At 37.7% G+C, this 24,607-nt stretch overlaps 1 protein-coding gene across 2 annotated transcripts in view; it reads left to right on the forward strand.

The window, feature by feature from the left end:
• Positions 1–503: 503 nt before the first annotated feature.
• ARVCF (ARVCF delta catenin family member) overlaps positions 504–24,607 on the forward strand; it is a 244,260-nt gene continuing 220,156 nt past the window's right edge. The window contains exons 1-3 of one of the 2 annotated variants that reach the window (XM_056504005.1): positions 504–614; positions 4,695–4,801; positions 14,465–14,531. The gene's annotated coding sequence lies outside the window, so the exon portion shown is untranslated. The remainder of the gene's footprint in view (positions 615–4,694; positions 4,802–14,464; positions 14,532–24,607) is intronic. The other variant, XM_056504007.1, reaches the window with a different exon arrangement.

Genomic DNA, 24,607 nt, shown 5'->3' on the forward strand with positions numbered 1-24,607 from the left:
GGCCGTCAGGAGCAGCGTCAGCGGCCAAGCCGGGGTGCGGGAGCGGGAATCACGCGGGCCCGATGGCAACGAGTCTCGTGTTCTGTAGAGAAAGGGAATTCCCCTGTGTGCTCCAAAAATCACAGTAGAAAAGGTAAATGCAAGAAAAGGGTTAATGAGTATTTCCACCTCCCCCTCCTTCCTCCCCCACCCGCCCGTTGGATAAAGATGGTCTCGGATACCCTTTGTAAATAGGAATGTGGAGGTGGGAGGGGAAAATCAGCCGGGCTCCGACTACTCGGCTGCCTCGGTGGGTGAGCAGGCGGGAGGAGCCGGTGCAGCCCGGGCGCTCTCCCGGGGAACGCGCGGGGGACGGACGGGCACCCGCGGGGCGGGCACGCCGGGAGCGGCTCCTGCGCGGGGAGCGGGAGAGGAAGACGAGGGGCTGACATGCTGCCCAGCGCCTGCCCAGCGGTGTATTGAACACTTGGGGGTCTTTCCCCTTTTCCCTTTTTATTTTTTTTAACGTTTCTCCTTTTTTTTTTTTTTTTTTTTTTTTTTTTTTGTACGCCGCCTCCTTGAAGCCAGTAGCAGCAAGGAAAATAAGCTGAAGACAGAGAAATAAGACGGAGATGGTGAGCAGATCGCTGGCTTGGGAGAAATGAATGAGGTTGCTGGGCTATTTTCTGTGAGGTTCTTGAAGGGTGTAGTACGTTTTGGGGTGATTTTTTTATCACGATTCTGGGCTAGACTTCTTTGTTTGCTAAAGGTTGCTGGTTCAGGTTTAACAGCTTTCATCAGTTTATTGTGAGATGCGCAACGAGGAGTTGATGTATGCGAATACCTGAATTATATACGCAAGCCACAGACATAAGCAACCCCTAAACAAACCAACATTGTAATAATCCTGCAATATGATGGGCAGCTCGTGTCATGGAGGGAAGTCATTGCTCAGGTTATTTGTGGCATGCATAGGAGATGAGCCTCTTTGTAGCAAAGATCAAACAAAACTAACCTATTTTTTCGCACACGCGACATCCATTACAGACTTAAAAGCCAGAGTTAGGGGTTATTTTTTAATTTTCGCTTTCACTGCGGTATTGAGGTCCACGGTTAAAATCTGGCGTTCGTAGAAGTTGAAAAACTCTTTGAGATGTTCACTTCTAATGAACATGAAACAGTAAAGACTGTCTTTCTTGCTTTTTTTTTTTTTTTTCATGTAGGCACTTGTTTGTGTGTGTGAAAGGAGGAATTCTTAAAACATACACTTTGCTTGTTACGCTGTACTGTTGTGCCTTTAGGTACGTCACAATGCAAAGCGTGATTCATAACATGTTGAAAGCTAAGCAGATTTTTTTTATCGAGTGAAGACCTGTTACCGTACCAGTAGGTTAAACCCTAAACACAAGTTTTGCGGGGGGGGGGGGGGAGGCGGGAAACAGCTCTGATGATTTGTATTAATCGAAGTGTTTTAAGGTAAAAAATCCTGCTTCTAAATGACAGAATATTGACATTGGCTGATTGTAACTTCCTGTGGATCGGGTGCTGCAATCTGCTGAATATGCTAGTCCTTTAAGGCTCCAGAAATTTACACACATTTTGTTTACAAAATTATGCAGGACTGCATGGTGCAGTAGTAAAATGTGAAATTTTAGTGGTTTTAGAAATGTTGCAAGGCACTGCAAAAGAGAAAAAAAATGCAGCCTCATATTAAATCTCTTATGGAAGAAAAGGAAGAGGTTTGTTGTAATAAAGTAATGCAGTGTATGCACGATGATTAAAGTAACTGCAGGGGCTGGAGAATTTGGAGTTTGTATGGAAAAAATTACTTGTGAACTATGTTGGGGTCTTCATCCCAGAAGGTATTTGGATGGTTGATTCTTAAATTTATTTAAAGCAGCATCTCTGTCAGTTCTTGTCTGAAATATTTAAATTATATGCTCCATTAGGCAAATGGGTTTATCTTCCCATTGCTTGGCTGAAGGAATGCATTAGGAAGGCATGATTTGTAAGGACAATAGTTTGACTGCATATTTTCACTGCATGGTTTATCCTTGTGTATTGTTCAGAGATCATAGATTGGGTTTTATTTGACATTGGTGATCTTTATAAAGTGGACTTGGCTTATTTTATTTTTATGCCATAGTTGCTGTCAACATAAATAACTGAATTTCAAATAATATAACCATAGTTTTGACCTGCTATTTGGCTAAAAATAGATAAAATATAATTCCCTTCTTTGAATTTCATCTATTAATTCAAGATCTGTGCAAATTATTTCAGTGTCAGAAAGTTTTTAATATTGGAAGAATCAATAAGAGCTACAAATAGAGGGAGTTTCCCATTTTATTGAGTTAGGACACTGTACTAGAAATGGCAAAATTCTTGCCTTTGCTAATACTTCAAATTTTGTACAAACTGTGGTTTAGATTAGATATCTTGTCCTGACAACCATCTGTATGCATATTATAGTTATATAAAACTAAACTTCTGTACTTGGTTTTATGTAATGCAACATGTTATATCTGCAGTGCTTTTGGTGGATCTTGGGTAGTGTCATTATTGAAACACTCCAAGGAAAACCTGTTAGAATTCTTGTGCTACCAGGTTTATAGTTTGTTGCTCTTAATATTTTATTGTGTGAGTATAAATCATTGACACAGACATTGTAAACAAATGCTTTAGCAGCTGAGTGTGATTTTACATTTGGCTTGTGTCTTTCCGGGTTAACCAGAGTATGACAATATTCTGTCAGGTGTGGGGGCATCCTGTTAGCCAGCAGAGTTACCTTCAAAGCAGTTAGGTCAAATTTTTTACTTTCTTGTCTGCCTATACAGAATGAGGAGGTAAAGGCCTACTCTAGGGTTATACCAATGTGGATAGGGAATAAATTTCACATGTGTTGCATACAGTTACCTTATTCAGACTTCATTTGTGTCTCCTTAGATTAGCAGTGAGATTTTTAAGATTAAAATCCACCTATTTCTAGAAAAAGTGTTTTTCCATAATGCAAGACATTCAGAATACACATATAACTTGACAAACATGTTTTCTTCAGAGAAGGGCATTAGTGGTATCATGGGTTTAATCTTTAAAATAAGAGCAGGCAAATTTTCTTAAATTTCAGGTAGGATGTGGTCTACCTGTCAGCTGAAGCAAGGCAGGTAACCAATTGAGCACCTTAGATAATGAAGTGGCTTTTATTTCCTTCAGCTAACTTGTGTAAAATGAAGCCAGCCTCAAAAAACTGTGGTGCAAGAGTTCTGTTCCCTGCTTGTCCTTTTCGCTCCTACCCTTGCATTTCCCAGGCCATCCAAAACAAACTGAAAAGCTACTTCTGGTGCACTCTGCTGAGGTTCCAGAGGTCTACATTTTCTGCATTAGCTTAGGTCACATATGTTTTAAGTAGCATGTAAGTGAAATAGCTAATTCTAGTGAATACAGTTATTTTTGTGACTGGTTTTGCGCAACATTCTAAGAACAGACAGCTTAATTTAGTAATACCCAATCTTTTGAAAGCCTGACAGTCAACCCTCTGGCATTCACAGTTTCAAGTAGCATTTGGTGTGTTGTCTGTAAATAGCTAATCATTTAATAGTAAGTGGACAGCATCTATTACTCATGATTAATTTATTTACAGTGGTCAAACAAAATAATATTTTGGAGTCCTGATGAGACTCATTGATTGCCACTGTTTCAGGGTAGTCTGACATTTTGACCCACCAAAAGAAATGCTTTTCTTGGAATATCAGTTAATCTTATGGATAAAAAATGTGTAAGATACCCAGTATGAATGTATATATGGGTGGCATTCTTAAATATTTTAACCTTTTGTAGAGAATGCTTTGATTTAGTTAATGAAGCTCATATCTACTTACTCCTCATTCCTACAAAGCCTACAAAGGACATGTATTTTCTTACAGTGTTGTCATTACTGGGAGCTTACCATTGTTGGAACAAATGTGCCTTTCTGAAAATAATGAATCTTAACTAGAGTAGTATTATACACTTAAAGTGACTGGCTTCACTTTTTTTTACAGGTTACTTTATCAAAATCTGTAAAAATTGACAGCTGCATTTATATATGTGTGTGTATATATACATTTATATATATTTTGCTTTGTAATTAGATTTTTTTTGTTCCATATAGATAAACATCTCTGTGTAAGACTTAATGCTCTATAATCAACTGATATTAAATTACCTTGAGATAAGTTGAGTAGTTTGTGACTATAGTCAAATATATATTTGGACTATATATTTAGAGTAAAATCGTAGTGTTTAGATCACGGATTTCAGACTAAGTGGTCCAAGAAGGTATTTCTCATCCACCAGTTGTTTAGTGGTGGTGCTGCTGGCAGTATTACAAGGTACTGAGATCCATTGGCAACACATGGGCAGGATTGTTCCTCTGTCTCACTCTCCAATTTGTATGGCACTGGGGAAGACGTTTCTGTTCCTGAGCTACATGCAGTATGCTTCATCTCTTCAGATGTGATGGCTTTCTTAGACAATTTGGGATTTTTGTTCCATAAGGTCCTTGACTGGGTTGTCAAAATCTTCTGTGCATGCTTCAGTTGATGTTATTTATAGTTATGCTTTTTCTGCATCTCAGAGCACATGCATTTTGTTTCAGAAGCTGCGACAGGGTTTCCATGAGATATTGTGCAGATACACACCAGTGCACCACTAATCTATTAGTTTCTGATTTCTAGGTCAGAGAGGAATTGAGATTTTGCTGTCTAAGCAGTATCACCTCTTTGCTGCTTCAGTGCTTACATGACATCTCAAGTTGGCTGAAAATTAAAAGGACACTGTCAAGGTATCTTTCACTATTTCATTTTTATTATTTATTTTGTTTGGCTTGTTATTGCTGTCATAAGCCATTAGAAACTTGAAGTCTAGTGCTTTAGCAACAGGCCTTTGTCCTCCAGAACGGGTACCATTTAGCTGCTTATGGTTTATTTAAGAGTTGTGAAGCATTTACTGTCTTCTGAAATGTATTATTCAAGAATTGCAGCTTAAACATTGCAAGCGAGGGGAAAGAAGTGAGTAAATCAGTTTGGGGTAAGTCCTGACATTTTGTTGTTATGGTGAACTCCAAATATTTATTATTTTGCTTATTTCTTTCAGAACCTAGTAATTTGGTGTCTAGAATTAGGCATTAGTGCTTCCTTTGCACTGTTATCCTTGAGAGTGGACTTCGATACCAAGACCTGCATTCTGATTGGATATAGTTGGAATTACCTGATGAAGTAATCTGTGTAAGAATTCTTACATGTGCAGTGATATTGAATGATTGAGGTGCTGAGCAGTAGATTTACAGGAGCTGGGCTTTGTGTATCACAAATGCCTTTTTTCTGCTCTAAGCTTAGTTACCTTCCCCTCTTATTTCTGCTCTCGTTAAAGGAATGATCATGGGGTTTTTTGTACAGAAAAATGTTGCCTTAAATTGTTCCTGCATTAAAATGTCTTTTATTAATTGATCTACATTCATTGCAATGTAAAGTAAGTGAAGCTAGACCTGCTGTTTCCAGTAATTTATCTGCTTCTTCTTCATCTGCTCTGGTGGTGGAAGTTCTGCCCATGAGCTGGAATACCTCCATGGAACCTTCTCATTGCAGTAAATGTTCTTTGGTTAATTTGGGTTATGTAGTGATAAAATTTTAAGTAACTGCTATTCAGACCAGTGATAGAAGTGATGGCACAGACTTTTTACTGGATTATCCTGTTGGTGAGAAACTGTATTGCGATGTTTCACTATCAACAGTGTCCATGGCTACTGGATTCACAGCTTGATGAGAGTTGAATGTGTATAATGATTCTGGATAGTCTAATTTTTGCAGGTTTTAAAGGGGAGAATGATAATCTTTTTGACAGTATGCAGAGTAGCAAAGCTTGCAGAGGTTCCCCAGAGCAAAGCAAATTGCAGCGTGACTTAAAATATAGCTCATAAAGTGCTGACAGTCTTGGGGAAGGAGAGTCTCAGATGTGACACTTAAGTTGGGGTAGCTACAATGACTTTAGGCATGTCAATTGGATGCCTGATTGAGAAAGTGCAGCCACTTCGGCTGTGGATTAAAACAGTGGAAACTGACAGACTTCTCTGGAGACTGATCCAGTCTATGAGGTTGTATCAAGTCTTCTAACTGGCGCTTTGTGAACATCTCTGCTGAGTGGTAAATACGGGTATTTCATGGAGACTATCTTCCAAAATTAGGAATTTAAAAAGTTGAAATAATCTAACATTCCTTCTACAATTCATAATCTGATGCAAGGAAGCTTCAGTCATGTTCATCAGCAAAATACTGAAAACCACTCACAAAAAATTTGATTCAGTTTTTCATAACAGTACAACAGTATTCTAATGGTCCCAAGGTATTGAAAACTGTTATTATATACAGGATCCATAAATTTAAAGGTTTTCTGGAATGTTTGACACATACTCTTTTGTCCTGAATAAGGTTCACATTTGAGTTTGTTTTACCACTGTAATGTCAAGTAAAGTGTCAAACACAAATCCTGACTTAAACTGGCAGTGTTTTGCTTCTTTGCACCACAGGCTGGCTCATGCCATGCTGGTATAACTTCTCATATTTTTAGACTGGTTCTTTTTTAATTCAGTGTGACAATACAAGTAGTGAGTTATTGATGGCAGCTGAAGTGAGACCATTATGACTGTAATCAATAACATACCTGCATAGAATAACAACTACTACTGGGGACATATTTTGTATTGATTCAGAAATTTATGCTGTCTCCACTACACCCAGTCTGTTACTTCCATAATTTATGTAATAGAATCTCTGCTTTAGAGAAGCTGTTACTAAGTTAAATACCAAGAAATGATGACATATCAAGATGTAAATTACATATTGAAGATTTTACTACAAGCAGAAATAGCACTTGCTAAAATCCTGTGGGTTCTGATTCAGGACCAAGGCACTTCCTTGCTGCAGGCTGGAGGATTATGGAAATCAAAATTGTGTTCCCTCTCCTGAAGCAGTATTTTAGAGGTGGAGGGTAAGGTGCTGTTTTTAATGCAGTGTGACGATGGAAGATTATTGAATTGTACAGTCCATAAGTTTGAAACCTCTGTAGGTTACAACAATTTTTTTCCTATGTTTCATTGTGTTATATTCCTGCAGGTGATAAATAGTCTTCAGCTTTTACAGACTACTTACGATGCTGATGGTGGGGTTTCTGAGTCCCAATCTATGCTCATCTATCTAGTCAAGGAAACAACCACCTCATTTCATTTATGATGCCACAAACTACTTTACACTGTTTTAGAAGCAGAGAAGCAATATGATAATTCTGATTTTTAAGAACCTTAGTATTTAAGGTTCTGAAGAGCTAATGTTAAACTGAACTGAAGCTTATTATAAATATAAAAGGAGCATGAGAGAATCTCAGTTACATATATAAATAAATTGATACCTTGGCTGAGACTTCAGTGATCTATGAGGAATTTAGGCCCAAACTCTTAAAGGGATTTAGGTACCTAGTGCCCATTGCATTCCATTATATTTCTTTACAATATTGTTACTGAAACCAAGGGTTTAGGAATCCTTTTGAAAGCTTAGATCATAGATGTATAAACTTCCTTGACTTGATTCTTTCAGGTTTGTGTGATTATTACAGCTTTATTTACAAATAAAGATGGGTTAATTCGGTAAGAGGTAGGTAGTGACATGTATATTTAAATTATTTAATGATTTAAAAAATGCACATACAGATCAATTTAAGAAAAAGGTCATTCTCCACAGACTACCAAACTTTAAGAAGCTCTGAGCATATAACTTGATTTTTGATGTCAGCATATGAGTATGCTGTATTGTATGTATGCATATGTATGCAATTGGATTTCAAAGACAAGCTCATACAATAAACGCAAGAATTTAATGGCCTTTCTTACCATCCTTGTTTAAAACTGCTGTTTTGAAGTCATTTAGTACCTTCCCAAAACCTGAGAAAATAATTGAGGTAGGTACAGCTGTGGAGAGTTTTTCAAAATATGAAGTTTGCATTTATACTGATGTAAACTGTGTAATTAAGTCCAATCTCCAGTTGAAGTTGTATAATTCAGAGGCTATTGAACATCTACACTTGCTTCAGGCTATCTAGTGGACTATATTGCCCACAATTAAACAGATGAATGCACAAATAAGGATAGGCATCCTTCCAACCAGCTCTAGCTATATTTAGCAAATTCTTCTCATTTCCCTCTCTGTAGGAGGGTGATGTTGGTAACCTTAACATTGGCCAAGGGAACTGTCAGTATCTTAAACTCTGCTCTACAAGGTGTTTTACTTTCCCATATTGTTTTGACCTTGTATTTGCTCCTTTTCATTAACCATTTATATGTCCTAAATGAAAAATTTGCTTTGCATTGTGCATCTGAATGTAGAAAGAAGTAGAAGGTCGTTCTCTGTGCCAACAAGGGATTAGGAAGGTCTTTAACGTTGAAATGTTCTGAAATTCATTAAAGATATACCAAGGCAGGGGAGCAATGCAGAGAAATTTCCTTTTTATGGAAACAGAAGGTATAGATTCTGTAATTTTTAACGTTATTTTATGTATCACTATTTCAAGAACTACAATGACTCATGTTAAAATGCAGTAGCCTTTCTATGTAGTATTACCTTTAGAAAACACAGAATTGGGCTGAGAAATGTCCTATAATTGGCAGTAGACATTTTAAGCATAAATAAGGCTATGTATTGGCTTATTATAAATTTTCTTTTTTTTGTACTACAGGCTTACTGCCTGTGCAATAATGAGTAAATACTGCTGTGTTTTGAAGGTGCAGTGTTTAGCCAAAGAAATTGGCTACTGATCCTGGTAGTGAAAGAACTTAGCAGGTGCCAAATGCAGATGTGTCTGTCGCAGTAATGCAGTTGGGACGAGGAGGCTGTCAGGCAAGGATTTGGAGTGTATGTGATTGAATTGCGTGATTCCACCAGTGATGCAGACAGCAAGGCCTGGGAGAGAAGCCTTTTAGCCCATGATGTGTTAAAGTAATGTGGGGTATAGTTTTCATGGTACCACAAAAACAGGGAAAGACTAATAAGAAGTACAGGATAAGTACAACTATTTCTTGTGAAAAGAGCTTGAAGTCTAGGGGAAAGCAGCTGGTCTCACACAGGAGGGAGGGATATTTTAAAAGTTGTTTTTTCTTTCATGTGCTAAACCAATATATTTTAAAACTGTAAAAACCTTCGAAAACAGTAATACAGGTAGGTATTTCTGTTGTTTCAGAAATGGACAAATTGTGGAGCTATAATCTGTAGGAAAAGTACTGATTTGACAGTTTCTGGTTTTGGTTAAATACATAGGGATTTCAGAAGCTTTAGTGTCTACATATTAGTTCAGCTAAGAAAACTAGAATTTCACATAGTGTCTGATTTAAATGAGCTGTCTTCTGTCTGTAATCTGTTAAGTATATCTGCATGTACCCATGAGACTGCTATACAGAGGATATAATTATTTTGTTTACCATTTTGAGATTGATGTGAATGGAATCAATACCAGTTACTTTGCTTTTCATTACTGAAGGCATCTAAAATGTTGACCAGTCTTATCTTCCTTGTGTCAAATGGATCACAAAGCCCTTATATACACACTATTTGACCTTCTAGGACATTGTTCAAAGAACTGGCAGGCTTAGCATGTCACTTTTTTCCTCACTTGAAGAAATTAAATCTAATTAGGAGGATCCTACTAATACAATGTAGATACTGATTACAGGTGCACAGAGTGTGTGGAGAGTCCAGAATGAAAATAGCTGTAATGAAGAAGCTGAGGGAGGGGGAAGACCCTGAAATAGGCTGACTTAATTATCAATCTTGTACTCTAAAATAAGAGACTTCGGTAGCTGCACTGATATAAAGCATTTACAGCCATTTGGAAAATTCTATCGGGGAAAAATCACTCAAGGCATTTTATTTTGGAGAATGTGTAATAAGAAAGGCATTATGCACAAATGCAACAGTTCCACAATCTTAGTATTAGTGATTAACACCTGATATTTATTTCCTCCTTCTTTACCCAGGTGTGGTTTGACTGAGTACACAGGAATTACTTCAGTGCTTTAAGAGTGGAAGCATGAACAGAATTGAGTTTTCCTTGGGAAACCTTTGACATTTCACTGGCTGTTAACATTGTCCTTCCTACAGCAAATGTCACTTGAGACTTTTGTGACAGAGAACAAAAAAAATGCTTGTGCATGCTTGTCATTTCACATGAAATCAAGTGACTGATTTCTGATTGAAGTCTCAAGAGCCCTGAGTTCATACAAGTTTCTCACAGATCCCCTCTGAAAAACTGGTTTTTGAACGTATTTTTTGAGGCAAGGAGTATTAGTAGTAGATTATCTGAGAAGCTGTTTAAAATACCTTTGATACTATGAAATTGAGAGGAACATACTGAGTATGTACAAGACAAAATCCAACTGGTTTAAAGTAGGTATCGTATCTAGGACTAAAACCAATGTGTGCTTGTTTTGTGTGTCCTTGTGTGACTGGGGAATTTAGAGCAGTCATTGGAAGATGAAGGAATCCAACTCTCTGCATTATTGGACCCAGAGGCCATACTGTGTGATTACTAATGCATGCAGGCATGGTCAATAAATTTCATGGTTATACATCTCATTGTCATTTTTGGAGCTCATTGATTTAAGCAGCTTGTGCTGATTAAGAATATTACAACAGGCAGCACAGCCTCATAGGCTGACAGGTACAAAGTGTAGGAGTGTTATTTCAGTCAGAAACTGAGGAAAAAATTGATGTTAATTGTGAACTGAATGCTGGAGCAAGTTGGCCAGAGATTGTAGCAACCGTGTTCCTGGAGATTTTCAAAACCTGACTGGAGAAGATCCTGTGCAACTTGCTCAAGTTGGCTCTAGCAGGAAAGTTGCCATGTGATATCCAGGGGTATTTCCAGTCTCACTGTTCTGTGTCTGCTGTGAAAAAACCAGAAAGTAGTTCCAGGATTGCAAGACCACCTCCCTTTGTTTCTCACCAGTGAGGATGACGCAGCAGTGAATTTCCCCTTGCCTGTGTTGGCTGTGAAGGGGGAGCTGGATGGACAGAGCTGAGTCAGGCTGGGATGTGGGTGCCGGTCTGAGGGCACCATTAGCACCTGCATTTATGAGACTGCAGTTTGTGTTTTTTAACCAACTTGGTTCTATCTATTTAAATTAAAATTTAAGATCAAACTTCTGCCATTACTGCAATGAAGAATTTTAAGAGGTTTATTCAAATGTAACGCTTCCACTGTCAATTTATACAGCTGGCTTCAAAGCATATTGACTTACATTGAACATAATCTTCTAATGAGTTTTGTTTTTGCCAGAAGATACGCTTCTTCCATTAGATATATTTTTCCATACTTGTTTGCTTTTATTTTGTACTTTGTAAGTAATATTTGCAGTTACTTTTCTACAGTGCCATGTTGGTAACAGCAGCAGGAAACCACAGTTAGCTCAGCTGGAACATTTTGGCCTCTGGAGTTTTTGGTACTGCATTCAGAGTAAGAAATAACTGCCTGCTTATCTTTGTGGCATTTGGATACTCTCATCCCCTTTTTTGTTCAATATTTCTTTATTGGTTAGACTTGGGACAGCGGGTAGGAATAGTAAATCCAAATTGATTGTAACAGATATTGTCTGACATTGGCATGTCTTTAACTAGGAAGATGAAAACAATGTGCAGTAAGTATTTTGGACAAGCTGAAAGAAGTTTCTAAAATAATTCATAATTGTCCTGCCTGCTAGACTGCATAAACAAAGTGAAAATTATTTCCTTTTATTTGTGCACATTTTTGAAGAGCCTCAGAATTGCTGTGATGGTGCATTGAGCTGTGTGTCTGCTCAGTGCTTTTGTGGACATATTTCATGTTACCTGTAACTTCTGTCAGAGCCATGTTCTGTGGAGAACATGTCCTGTGGCAGTTGTGGGACTGGGAGAGCTGTGCTCAGTTTGCACCTCAACAACTGGTCTGCATTAAAGCAGACATATTTGAAGACATATTTGTAATATTAAAATAAAGGTGCTTAGCCTTTGTTTAAAATCCTGTCTTTCTGGAAGCAGGTTACCTAATGAGCATGTTTTACTCATCTCGTGGGGACAAAGCCTGAGCTGTTAAATTTATGGCAGCAAAACGGAACAATTTTTGAACCAAGTCATCATTTTCAGCATCAATAGAAGGTGATGCCCTTGTCAGCTGGCATTGGTTCAGCATAAGGTTCCAGTCAGAATTGGCTGCATTATGCTTAGAGCTGCTCTTTAAGAGACCTTCACCCTTCACTCTGTTTGGAGCTGCTGCCACGGTGGATCTGTTGAATATTTATAAGAAACTATTACAAGACTCCTTCCTGCCATCAGTGTAGACTCGTTAGTTCTCGTCTGGCAGAGTGGAGCTTGTTCAAGCTCATGACAGACTCTACTCCCATCATTTCTCCTCTGCTTACTGTTGTGTGTTAAGGCATGATACTGGTTGAAGTTCAAGAGACAACTCCACTTGTACTACTATGGTAGTTTCAAGCTTGGCTTGGTTCCTGAGAAGTTCAGACCTTGTGGGACCTGGAGTTTGGCAGACTAAGCTTTTTAAACAAGGTTATGAGTGAAGGCTGGAAAGCTTGTTCTCTTGCTCTGCTGCTTGACTTAACTAATGTTTTACTCAGCTGTGTACAGAGATATTCAAAATCACACTGAATCCACACCCCTGGCAATTTTAAGAATATGACTTTGCAAAAAGTTAGGAATCTGTTTTAATAGCAGGTGATCTCATCAAAAATTTTTACGGTTCACTTGAATTTCTCTTCCTATGAACATCTTCAGATGCTGAAAAGAGACGAATTTTTAATCAAATGTAAATTACCAGAATGTCAAATACACTTTTTGAGCAAAGTTGCTCATAAGAGAAAAAGTTATAGCATACATAAATGTAAGTTATGGATAATTATAATTTCTTCCTGAACTCTTCTTAGGTTTTACAGGCATGTGTAGGTAGCAAGGTGTCCAGATTTGTAGCTCAAGTGGTACCTCGATTTATTAAAAACTTAAATTAAATCAGCTTACTGTCAACTTCTGTTTTTCTTACATCATCATTAAGAAATTCACTGATTATTTACTTTTATAGCAGGCCACAATTTTCTGCTTGTTATGAGAGTAGAAGCTTTTAAAATGGCTCATACAGGATTGACATATTGAATTAAAAATAGATTTAGAAGTGTGGTTTAGGATTTGTTGCTATGTTTTAAAATCTAATCAAGCTACTAGTGGCGTTTTTTAATATGTAGTAATATCATACTGATGTCTGTTTAATATTGTTTCTGATTATTATTATAACTGTGTTTCTTTTGGTTTAGAGGAAATTGTGTGTTCATTTTTATCTTTGGAAAAATGTTTTTAAAAGGGCAAGCATTGGCAAGATTTTGCTTCTGACTTCTGGATTGAATTGCTCATCAGGCAAAGTCTGAATTACTAATAAAAATGAAACTTTTGAGGAAAATTCTTGCCTGAGGTTGGATTTGTACTGATTCAACACATTTTTTTATTAGACCATCTCCCTCAGTGCTGTTTCTGGAACAATGTGACCCTTTTAATGAATTTTATTTTGTGACAAACTGAATTTCCGTGTACGTGCTCTACTTGCTTGTGTGTTTGTGATGTTGTTTCTCCTTTGTTCTGCAGCACTTAAAAGCATTTACTTATCAGAGTTGAAGATAAATAAAGCATCCTGTTAGTAATTAGCTAGATTTTCATTGTGTCATCCTAAAGGTCCTGGAATTACTGTCGAGACTTAGCGTTGTCTTACAATGCATAAATTGTGAAATGAAACATAAAATTTACTGTGAAAGGTGATGACACCTGGGGAGAAGATACAGATTTTGGGAGGCAGCCAAAAATGACAATTGGGGAACAAACCCCAAAGTCTTCCTTCATAAAAACGGAGTGCTGGTAGTTGTGTTTGTGTTTGCTAGATCACTTAAAAATAAGTTTCTTAGATATAAGAGGCTATTTTTCCCGCTGAGTTCACATACATCCTTTGTGGAGGAGTGTTAGTTTTGTCTGGCATTAGTGAGTTCAGGTGAGGCTTTGTAGTTGAGCACTCTTCATCCAGAACAGTCACCCCCCCGCAACAAAACAGCCCCTAATAATTTGTGAGATTCGTTACTTAAATTGCTGCTGTAAATCCCTCTCAGTGTGACTTTATGACTCAAAGCTTTAAATCGAAACTTTTCCATGTAGTAGAGCATTCAAACCAGATAGACCTTTTAGCCTTGAACTCTGATTTTGGGAAGTAGGAACTCTAGAGACTGATGAAGGCCTTGACTTCAGCTATTTTGAACTAGGGACAGCAGTGTGGTTTTGGCAGGTGTTTGGGCTATGAACTGTATAGGAAGTAGTCTCATTCCTCAGGTCAATGAGCCATTAGTCACACTAGTTACAGAGTTTGATCTGCCTCTTGTGTTTTCCAGAGATACCCATAACTGAATTGTGCTTTATGAACAAGGGGAGGGGCCTAACAACTCGCCTGAAAGGGTGGTAAGTGTTGGCAAAATTTTTTACATGTATTTGTGTTTTTTATTATTATATGTTTTTGTGTGTATGAACTCTAGAAAGCAAAATTGTCTGTGACAGTAAATAGAAAGTTAAAAAAAGTAGCAGTCTCACAGTTGACATTTGTTAGCCAGCAATACAGTGATAAAAGGCTAAATTCTTCTTATAGTAATAGCCTGTAATGACCTTTCTCTCAAACAGAAGGACTTTTGAACTGAGTATGGCTAAAATATGCAAGAGTTTGAATTAGCCTGCTTGGAATACCAAATCACCAAATAAAAACAAGTGTTTGTTATAATCAAAATGTAGAATAATCAATTGCATATAATGTAGCTAATAATAAAGCTTCCAAAACTTTATAAATGGGCCTTGTCAAGATGTTTTGTTCTACTGCTGTCAGAGGTGAGCTGACTTCCCACCTCCTGACTGCCCTTTCTCAGCCCCTCAGTTTTGTGTTCAGCTGTACAGACAGATTTCACTTGGTGTTGTTCTGAGAGCTCCCTGTGGCATGGGAATGTTCTGAAGTCAGTGGTTACCTCCAGGCATGGTGGGGTGGGGTCTTGCTGCCCCAGAGCCTCCCTGCTGTAAGAGAAGGGCCCTTGGCAGAGCAGCACAATCAACTTGGGCAAAGAGCAAGCAGTTTATTAATTTGTATTACTGATCTGAGAAGTTATTCCTGAGGCCTAACCAGACAGAAGTTTCCTTACACAAGGACAAGTCACTTGCATTGGTATAAAGGAATATAATTTTAGAAAAAACCTGGTCTCTTAAATGAGAACAAGCAAAATATGGCTGTACTTGCTAAATGAATAAAAATGATTGAATAATTCAATCTTCTAAAAGCTTTTATTTCTTTTTATTAGTCTTCTTTTAAATTTTTTTTAAGGAAAGTAGATTTTTGAGTAAAGATGGGAATACAGTTTCCACATGTACAAGCAGAACTGAAAACTACTTCTGAATATCCTAAGCAGTATAGAAGAGGTGGGAGATTTCTTAGGGGATTTTTCACTATGATAGTCAGCCTGAGGTGAAATTTGTATTTCAGCAAAGTATTTAGAGCAAAAGAAAATTATTGTAGGGGTAAAAGGGAATAGAGTAACGGGAACAGAAGGTGTTACCTTTCACCAAACAGCCTTTGTTCAGAATTATGTGAAAAGGTGTAAGGCATCAGTTGAAATTCTCTTTGTAGAGACATGACAAACAGGTATCTGTTTTTATTCTACTGTATATTTGTGAAGGAAAGGAATATACAGCTTTGAAAATCTTCCTGCTTTGTGTACTCTGAAAATACAAACAATACTAATTGTCGTATCATTACCAAAGGGTTTTTTTTTAGAGATTTCATGTCTAAGACTGATTTCTTGTTTCAGAAATGGGGTATTCTCTGTATTCCTTTTAAAGACTATGTCACCCTTAATCAGGAGAGCCATACATTTTCAGAATGATGGTGCTTTCAATTTATTGCTTGTCAGCCCTGAAGAATGCTAGTCATTTTCTTTACAAGTGCAACTCATTGACTGAGACTGCTAACTTATAAAGCAATTTTAGGTTTATTTTGATTGCTTATTGGTTTGTGGCTTTTAACGATGAGATTGAATTGCATTTCTGTGCAACAGACATTGTGGTGGAAAATCTGGAAAGTTGGAGCATTTGGTACTGCTCTTACTCCCACTGAGGTCAGCAGTAGCATTTCTGTGGCTTTCAGTGGGAGTAACATTATACTGTCTGAATGCGAAGACTTTTCTTTCAAAAAACACTTAAAATAGTCTGCTTTAGTTAGGGTTACATGAAAACTAAGTAACTATTGTACTACTTGTTTATGGAAAAAAAAAAAAGGTATTTCTTAAGTAAGAGGGAAGTTGTAACCATTTCTGTTGTGCCAGTGTATTGGGTTTTTTAATAACTACAGCTCTGGAAGTCATTGCACCACAAAAATTGGTTATCTAGAACAGTTTTGATTATATCCTCCAATGTGTTGTATTATATTGTGTGTGGGAGTAGGTTTTAGCAAATCTACTGAGTGCCTTCTCACAAGGCAGGGAGTGTTGTAGAATGAATTCTTGCACGTAAGGATTCATGTAAACAGGGAATCTGGATTGGAGAGGAAGCATCATCTCCTAAATAAATGTGTATTAGTTCTCAACTTTTAATAAAAGTTAATTATTATTAGTGGCATTTTCACTGATGTCATTTAAGAACAAGATTATTTTCTATAAAGGGGAACATATCAAAAATTGAGATACTATGTTTGCTATGCAATAACTGTTATTAGACTTCTTTTAAGCCCATCTGTGAAGATGCTATTACAAGTGAACTTGGCATAAAAGCTTCTAGCCCATAGTTGCCAAGAAATGATTTCTTACACATCAAAAATAAGTGCCTGTTCAGAAATTAATACTAAATAGTCATTTCCAGAACTGCAGTTGTGTGATTTAAATGGTCAGTTTTGCTTGCAGTATACAAAATGAAGTTGACTTGATTTGAAATGTGTTCCTGGGTTCTGAAATCAGGCTGCCAGATTTCAGACCTCAGCCATCCAGAATGGGTGTTTTTAAGCTGTTAGGAACTTTTTTTTTTTTTTTTGGTAATTAATTTTTTTTCCCTAATTCATTGCTTGTAGATTTATGGCTGCTTATTTTGGGTTTCTACTGTATTTTCTGTAATGATCAACAGTGATGAATTAATCTTAATTGATGGATTACTATACATTAATCAAACTCTTACTTAATGTGCTTGATATTTCTTGCATGTAAGCTATTTTTTGAAAACATTTTCTGTAGTTAAGTTTATTAAATTAAGATGAGCAAATAAGAGACTTTGTCACATATGGGAAGCACAAGATATGACCCAAATACTTAAATTACCCAAAGTTAGCATTTTGTATAATAAGTATTTGCAGCACAAATCTGAAATGAATAATTTTAGAAAGGAATTTCCCTTCCATATAGTGTACATTACATGTAGATCTTAATTATGGATTTTTCATCTGTGACTCTTGGAGATTATTTTTATCTGGTGTATTTGATGACAAGTCTATTTATCTCAGATGGGAAGTTTTACTATTGTCTCTGCATGACATGGTTTACAAACTAAGTCTGATGACTCTGTGTTGTGTGCCTGAGAATTTACCTCTACAAGATTATATTTAGTTAATGATCATACAAGCTTTCCAGAATTGCTGTTGAGTCCTAATTTTGCCTTGTTATCCACACCACTGTAGTGCCTTTAGTGGTATTGAATAGATATGAAAAAGTATAGTGGATTCTTATGTACCATATGCGTGGATTTAATAAATTATAATTTAGGGAGCATTAGAACTACTGAAATACTGGTTACTGAAATAGGAAGGGGTTTTTTTGTAGTTTTGTTTCACCAAATGTTTGCAAAATTCTTAACGTCTCTGTAGTAGGATTTCACTGAATTGCCTTGCTAAGGTTGGCCTTAGAAGTCTGTATGATACATCATTGTGTGCTGCCCTGCTTTCTGCTTCACGGCTTGGAGAAAGCCTGCATCATCTGAAATGCATTAGTATTCAAAACCTGGATGCTTTTCTGGACCCAGAGGACTGATAATCTGTATTTGGGATATGCATGTGGAAACAGGCTAATGTACACCTATCAGTGGAGCTGTACCTCTTTGCACACATTAGTATTGAAAACAAATATGTAACTTCTGATCCTTGTGATCTAACTACCAGTGTTTGTGTTCTGGTCAAACATGTGATGCAACTCCTCTGTCATATCTTTGCTGACATATTCCTAGATGCCATACCAAATTTCCCCATATGGATCCAATAAGGAGATTAAAAGTTTAGAATTTAATCTGTACTTGCATAGCAAGAGTCATGGTAGGCTTTCTTAATATTCATTCAGTGTTCCTAGAAACACCATCATCAAGATGGGGTAAGATGAGCACGGCCTATTAAAACTACAGTGAATAAAACTTTTAAGACCTAATCTCTTAATTTACATTTCTTACAGCAACAACCCTGTAGAATTGTCATTAATATTAGACAAATTTTCTCCACTTATTTAGATCCATTAAAGGCCTTTCCAAGCGGATAAAGGAAACTTGGATGATGAAAATAATAAAAAATATAAAGCATTATCTTAGAAAAATGTTACAATACTGTGTTGGTTTCACCTGTTAGGGCAGAGTGGTGAATTTCGCCACGGGGAGGGCTCCATGAGGAGTGGGAGGGGCTCTCCCGAATCTGGGAGCTTCCCCTGTGAGCTGCTGGCGCCAATGGGGGAGCTGATTTGGTGATGGGCAGCTCGGAAACCAATGGACGGTTGTTTCATTTTCACAAATTACAGTGGATCGTATTGACTCTTTTCACTTTCTGCTTCTGGCTTCCGGAGGTGTGGGGGTCCCTGGCCGGGGCTCCGGCCTGGCTGGGGACCCCAGTTCTGCGGGGGGCCCAGCTCGGGACCCCGGCTCCGTGGGGTCGGTTGCATGGCCCCGGCCCCGACCGCGCACGGCTCCGGGGCAGCCCCGCGCGGCCCGGGCTCGACTCTCCACGTGGCATGGCCGAGCCGAGGGGGGGATCGGGGAGCCACCAAAGGCTCTCCCTTTCCCCCCTCTCCTCCCTGTTCTGAGAGAAGAGGCCTCTAACTGCCCATGTGGCTTCTTCACGATCTGGATACAATTTTAACTTCTTTATGCGTGGATAAGATACTCGATCTCCTGAGCTCTCCTGAATGAGAAGAAATAAAGCATGTAGTCCACAGAAGTCAGTGGAATGAAGATAAAGTTCCTGATGGGAAGAGATTGAAAAGATGCAACTGATAAGTAGCTGAAAACCTTTTTTGTGGGGCTATGAGGGGATTGTGACTTCACTAAAATTCCTTTAAACTGTGAAATATACTTGGGGAGGTTTGGCGTGCTTCAGAAGAAGACTTCTTGCCTTGGGGAGATTGAGCTCTCTGTTTTGGGACTGGAATATGAACAGAGACATTTGATAGAGAAGGAGATGAAGAGAATTTTGCTTTTTGCACTAGCCTGCCTTTAAAAGTGGTACCCCATGTGTACATTGTAACCCATAACACAGCTCTGGAAGGACTGTGTAAATGGAAGGAAAATTCATGGTTCTGTAGGTCCCGGGCAGATGCAGACTGTGAACGTGAAGACACCCCCTAAGCCATGACTGAAAAAGGGACTTTTCTCTCTTAAGTGAACTGAAATGATTATTTGGGTGGATAACTGACTGAAGTGTTCTCTGTATGTTGTTGTTAAGGAATGTGGAATGAAGGAAAGGGGAGGAGGGAATAATTTAGGAATCTTATTCTGAATTCTTTTTGTGTTATTAATAAATTTCTTACTGTACCTTTTTAAGTTTTAGGCCTGCATTTACTCCTAAATCCTATCTCTAAAAGAAATTAAACATATTAAAATTGGCAAAACCCAAGTCACACCGTGACAAATACCTGCTCCTTAGTAAGCCTCCCCTCAGAAGAGGTAGAAATGGAATTGAAATGCAGCCAGTTTAGCTGCTGCACTGTCCCATAGTGACATTTTAACTTTTTCTTCAGGTGTTGAAAAGTATACTGTGTAAAAGAGGACAGGCAATTTTATTTGGCTTTGGGCTATTTTCTTGATTTCTTGTAGTTTCAGTATTATTCTTCTATTGTAAACTTTCAAGTCTTATGGTAAGCACTGATTTTTTATTCATTATTTTCTCCCTTAAAGCTTTATGTGGTGGATAAATTGGTGTTAGACTTCAACAGGGATGTACATGGAAGAAGTCTTCTGAAACTGATTTGCAACTTTGCTGTAGAAGTGCGTTGGAAAATTTCAGGAAGAATTTTGTGAGACTTTTTTTATCTTGCACAACTTAAATAAAGGGTCTTCCTGTTAAAAACCTCATGACTTCACTGAATTTTGAGATAGGTTCTAAAATACCTACATAGTAAAGTCAAGAGCATTTGGACTCTAATAAAGCAGTCCCCTTTCCATTTTAGGTTTAAAGTTGAATTTTTCCTCCATCTCGAGGGTTAGGCATGAACAACTGCAGAGATGCCTTGTCCCATGAGAGTTCTGGCAGGGATTGTTTCCCTGGAATGATGCATTCAGGAACAGAAGTGAAACGTGCCCTGATCTGTCTCAGAAGCTTAAAGCATCGCTTGTTCCTCCTCTCCTTCCTGACTGGAATTCCAGTAATTGTTGTAGCTTTAGCATTGCCCACATCAGTAGAAAGGAAGGCTTTGTTTCTTGCCACTGCTTGCCTCAAGATGGACCTCGGGCATTTTTGACTGGGGATATGAGGGCATATTTATCTCATTAAAATGATCATTATCATATCCTTTTGTTGACATTATCTTCAGCATGTTCTTTCTATTAATTAAATTGTATCTTATTGTATGGTAATTCTTTTGCTTTCCTGAAATACTACTTTTCCTTAAGATAGATATCTGTAACAGAACCTGAACTAACAGCTGACAAAAAATTGACTTCTTAATGCTGTAATGGATTGCAGTACTTCTTGTTTTGAGCGTTTATTCTCTTGGCACTAGGCATTTGTGAGAATATTTGCTGGGAGTTTTTTTCACCTTTTTCTATATGCATGTATAGGATGAAATTTTGACACAAAAATGTAACACTTCATTTAGTGGCAAAGAAAATCTTCAGCATTTTTGGAGGAAGTTTGTATGTTTGATAATTGCATGTCACTCTCAGGGTATTTATAGATACAGGGGGCAGCAAAAGATTAGATGCATTCCAGCATGTGTTAATGCAGTATTATATCTTCAAGAAGTTTTTTTTTATGGAGCTGAGTTTAGAAGTATGTTTGAAAACAGCCTTGTCACACGTCATCAAGGTCAGAAGGGAGAGAAAGCAGACATTTTAACGTTCCAACTAAGTTTTGAGGAAGGACTGTAGAATATTAGTGATTAGACCAGTGAACCAGTCTCTTAATGCCTCTTGAACAGTCCTGCTGTAGAGATGATGCAGTTTATCCTGTTCCATGGGATTTTGAGCTTAACTGCTTGGGACTTGAAGGTTAAACTTTCAGGTACTATAGTTGATAAAAGCCCATGATTGATTATGAACCCCAAGTAGCATCATGTGAAAGCTTGGTGTGCAAGGTGTGGAAAAGTCCCCAGGTGAGGTTGGGAGTGTGGTAGCTGTACTTGGAAATTCTCTGATTGTTGATGTAGTGCAGAACAGTGGTTCATTATTGCTATTTATAGACAGTTGAAGGGTTTTTGGCATTTTTATCGTGGTTCTTTGCCATCAGTTCTGGAGAAACATGAACAGTTGGTTCCATGTTGTAGCAGCTCATTGGTAGTGAATACAGTTAATTCCTTGGAGTGCTGCTTTAGAGCACCTTTTTATATTTCAAATAAACATCCAACTGAAAAACACTTTGCTGAGCACTGAACTTAATAAACACTATCATTGCATGCTTCTGCATTTAGTAACTTTAGCTTATTACTTACAGTTTTGGGCAGCTGGCATGCATGTTGGTAACATTTAGTTGTTAATTAAAAAACACATAAATAAATAAACATCAGTTAGACTAGTATTATGCCCCCTAATCTGGAGGTGTGCAGCCTCATCAAAAGCAGACTTTCAGACCCTATGTGTGCCAGTGACATTGAGGGATAATGCTGCTTTGTATTCTTATAACTTGAAACAAAATTATGCCAATTTATTGGATTCATTCCAGTCTTAAACTACTGTAGAAGCACACTACTGTTCTGTAAACCCTTTCTGCCAGCAGGTGGAAATATATATACAACTCATCCTTTGACTTATGTCTTTCATTGGCTGATGTTTCTCTCCCAATCACTGAAGCTAAAGGTTAGTGAAAATCCTGTTTAAAATTTCAATGCAATGAATCTTGCTGTGCCAAAACTTGCAAGTTCTTCTTTCTAACAGAAGCTGTAGAGTCTAGACTCTCTGAAAGGTAGGAATACTGGAGTAGTGTTGTTTATTACTCATTTCAGGTAATTAAAGGCTGTAAACATTGGTTAAGATGTCTGTGGTATGTTTCTGGAAAGATTTTCTGTGGAATGGCATTCCTCTGTTGACCTTGGGACTGTTGTATTGCAGTAAATATTGTGGTGTCGTACTAAGCATATATAAGCACGGTCTTGGCTAATGAGTTTGTAGTTGACACAGAGCTTCTCTGGCTTTTCATGGCAATCTTTGCTGTTTGGAATTCAGAACTAGTCATGCTATTCTGGCACAGTGGGACATGTAATTGAAAATAACATCACGGAAGTAATTTTTCCTGTTAGAGTTTACATAAGATCTGAATTAGATCCTAGCTTTGTATTTGAGATTGAAGTTTTGTACTATTTCCATTACTATATAAATATTACGTGGTAAAGAGTTGCTATTATTTTTGCCATTTAAATGGAAATTCAGACTTTCAGGTCAAGCAGAGTTGTGGGATAATAAGCTTGACAAGGCACTGTGTGAGATATTGTTTTTAAGTTTTTAAATACTAAAAGACTGAGGAAGACTGTATATAAGTCAAGAAAGGAGAAGACCTTAGAGGCATTGATCCTTAAGGTTCAGAAGGCAAATTCTAGAAAGAATTTTGGAAAGCATTGAGTCTGTTGCTGGATGATGGTGGAAGCAAGGGATGGAGTACATGTCTGGAGTTATAAAATAGCTAAAATAGCTGTTTATTTTTATTGAAAGTGGTAACATTTGTAATACAGCACTCAGGTGGTATTAAAGCTACATCGAAGGAAGCTAAATAAGAAAACCCATGGGATTTTGAAGATACCATTCTGCATTTCTTTACTGTCTCTAATCCCACCTGAAGGTGAATTCTCAATTGTGGGAGAGGTTGCAAGCCCATATTGTGTGTTAGATGCTGAGCAAACTACTGCCTGTACTCGGTGGTCGTGATTTTTCTGGGCTGGAAGGCAGGAGTTACAGACAATCTTAGAGCCTGTGGAAAAAACGGTCTTCAGTCACAATGGAATTTGTCAAGCAGACACCGATATGCCATGGAATTTTTCACACTTGCTAATGGCTAATGGACTGTCTGGCAGCTCAGTTTAAGTAGGAAAATGCTTGCCTCACTTTTTTCTGTATAGCAACACATGAGGTGAGAGCATTGCTGCATCATCCAGCAGTATTTGGGGTGTTAACATTGAGAGCTGATCCCACCCTGATTAACTTCTGAGAACAGGCAGCTCACAGCATAACAATCTCTTTTTTTAAAATTTATTTTCCACTCTTCTTTCCTGATTGATTACTCCTACAGCTATTTTTGCCTGAAACACAGAATTATTTCTCTGTGCAGTTCTTGTTGAGAGATCCAAAGGGCTTCTTTCCTAGTATACCACAATTAAATAGGAAAAGGTTATCTGGCCTGAGAACTCATTTAAAATGAAGGGAATAAGAATATTTTCTTTTTTTTTTCTCTGAATAATAACATGGAGAGATTATATTTTGCATCTTGGTCCAAAATCCAATCAATTCTTTTTATTTCTGTATGTAGTGTAATTCCTTGGCATTTGAAGAAGATGGCACTGGAAAGCAGTGCATATGGGTTGGTTTTTTTTCTTTCTTTAAGCAGGTTATTTTGATGTAATGAATAGAAGCCCATCCTCTGTCAGAAGGAGTTGATCAAATATGAATTTAGTAACCAGGCTGTATTAAAGTCTGTGACTAAAATGGTAAATGTTAATATGATTCATTCAAAACCGTAGGTATAAAATACAGTAGATAAAAATTTATCTTGGACCGCTAAAGTCAAGTTAATTGCAAGAAGGGTGGTGCAGGAGCGGGTGGCATTTTGTTTTGTCATGTTGTGACCAGAGAGTGTTACAGAATAGTTTGAGTTTGTTAAGAGTCAGGTTTTGCTGGAAGGGATAAATGCAAGATTGTGTTTTGTCAATTTCTAATAGGAGTGGAGTTTCATTAGCACTACTATTCATTTGTGTTGTGGGAGGAAGAGTAAAATAGATTCTCATTGACTTAAAATGTCACTGTCAATTCTAGCTGCTGGAATTCTCTGCACTTTGTTGGCTGAACATATGAAAGAAAATAGGACTATGGGTCAGCCCTGTTCAATCTAATTAGGATTTGTGAGGTTT

This window comes from Oenanthe melanoleuca, chromosome 15 (genome assembly GCF_029582105.1).
Source record: "Oenanthe melanoleuca isolate GR-GAL-2019-014 chromosome 15, OMel1.0, whole genome shotgun sequence".
Lineage (NCBI taxonomy): Eukaryota > Metazoa > Chordata > Aves > Passeriformes > Muscicapidae > Oenanthe > Oenanthe melanoleuca.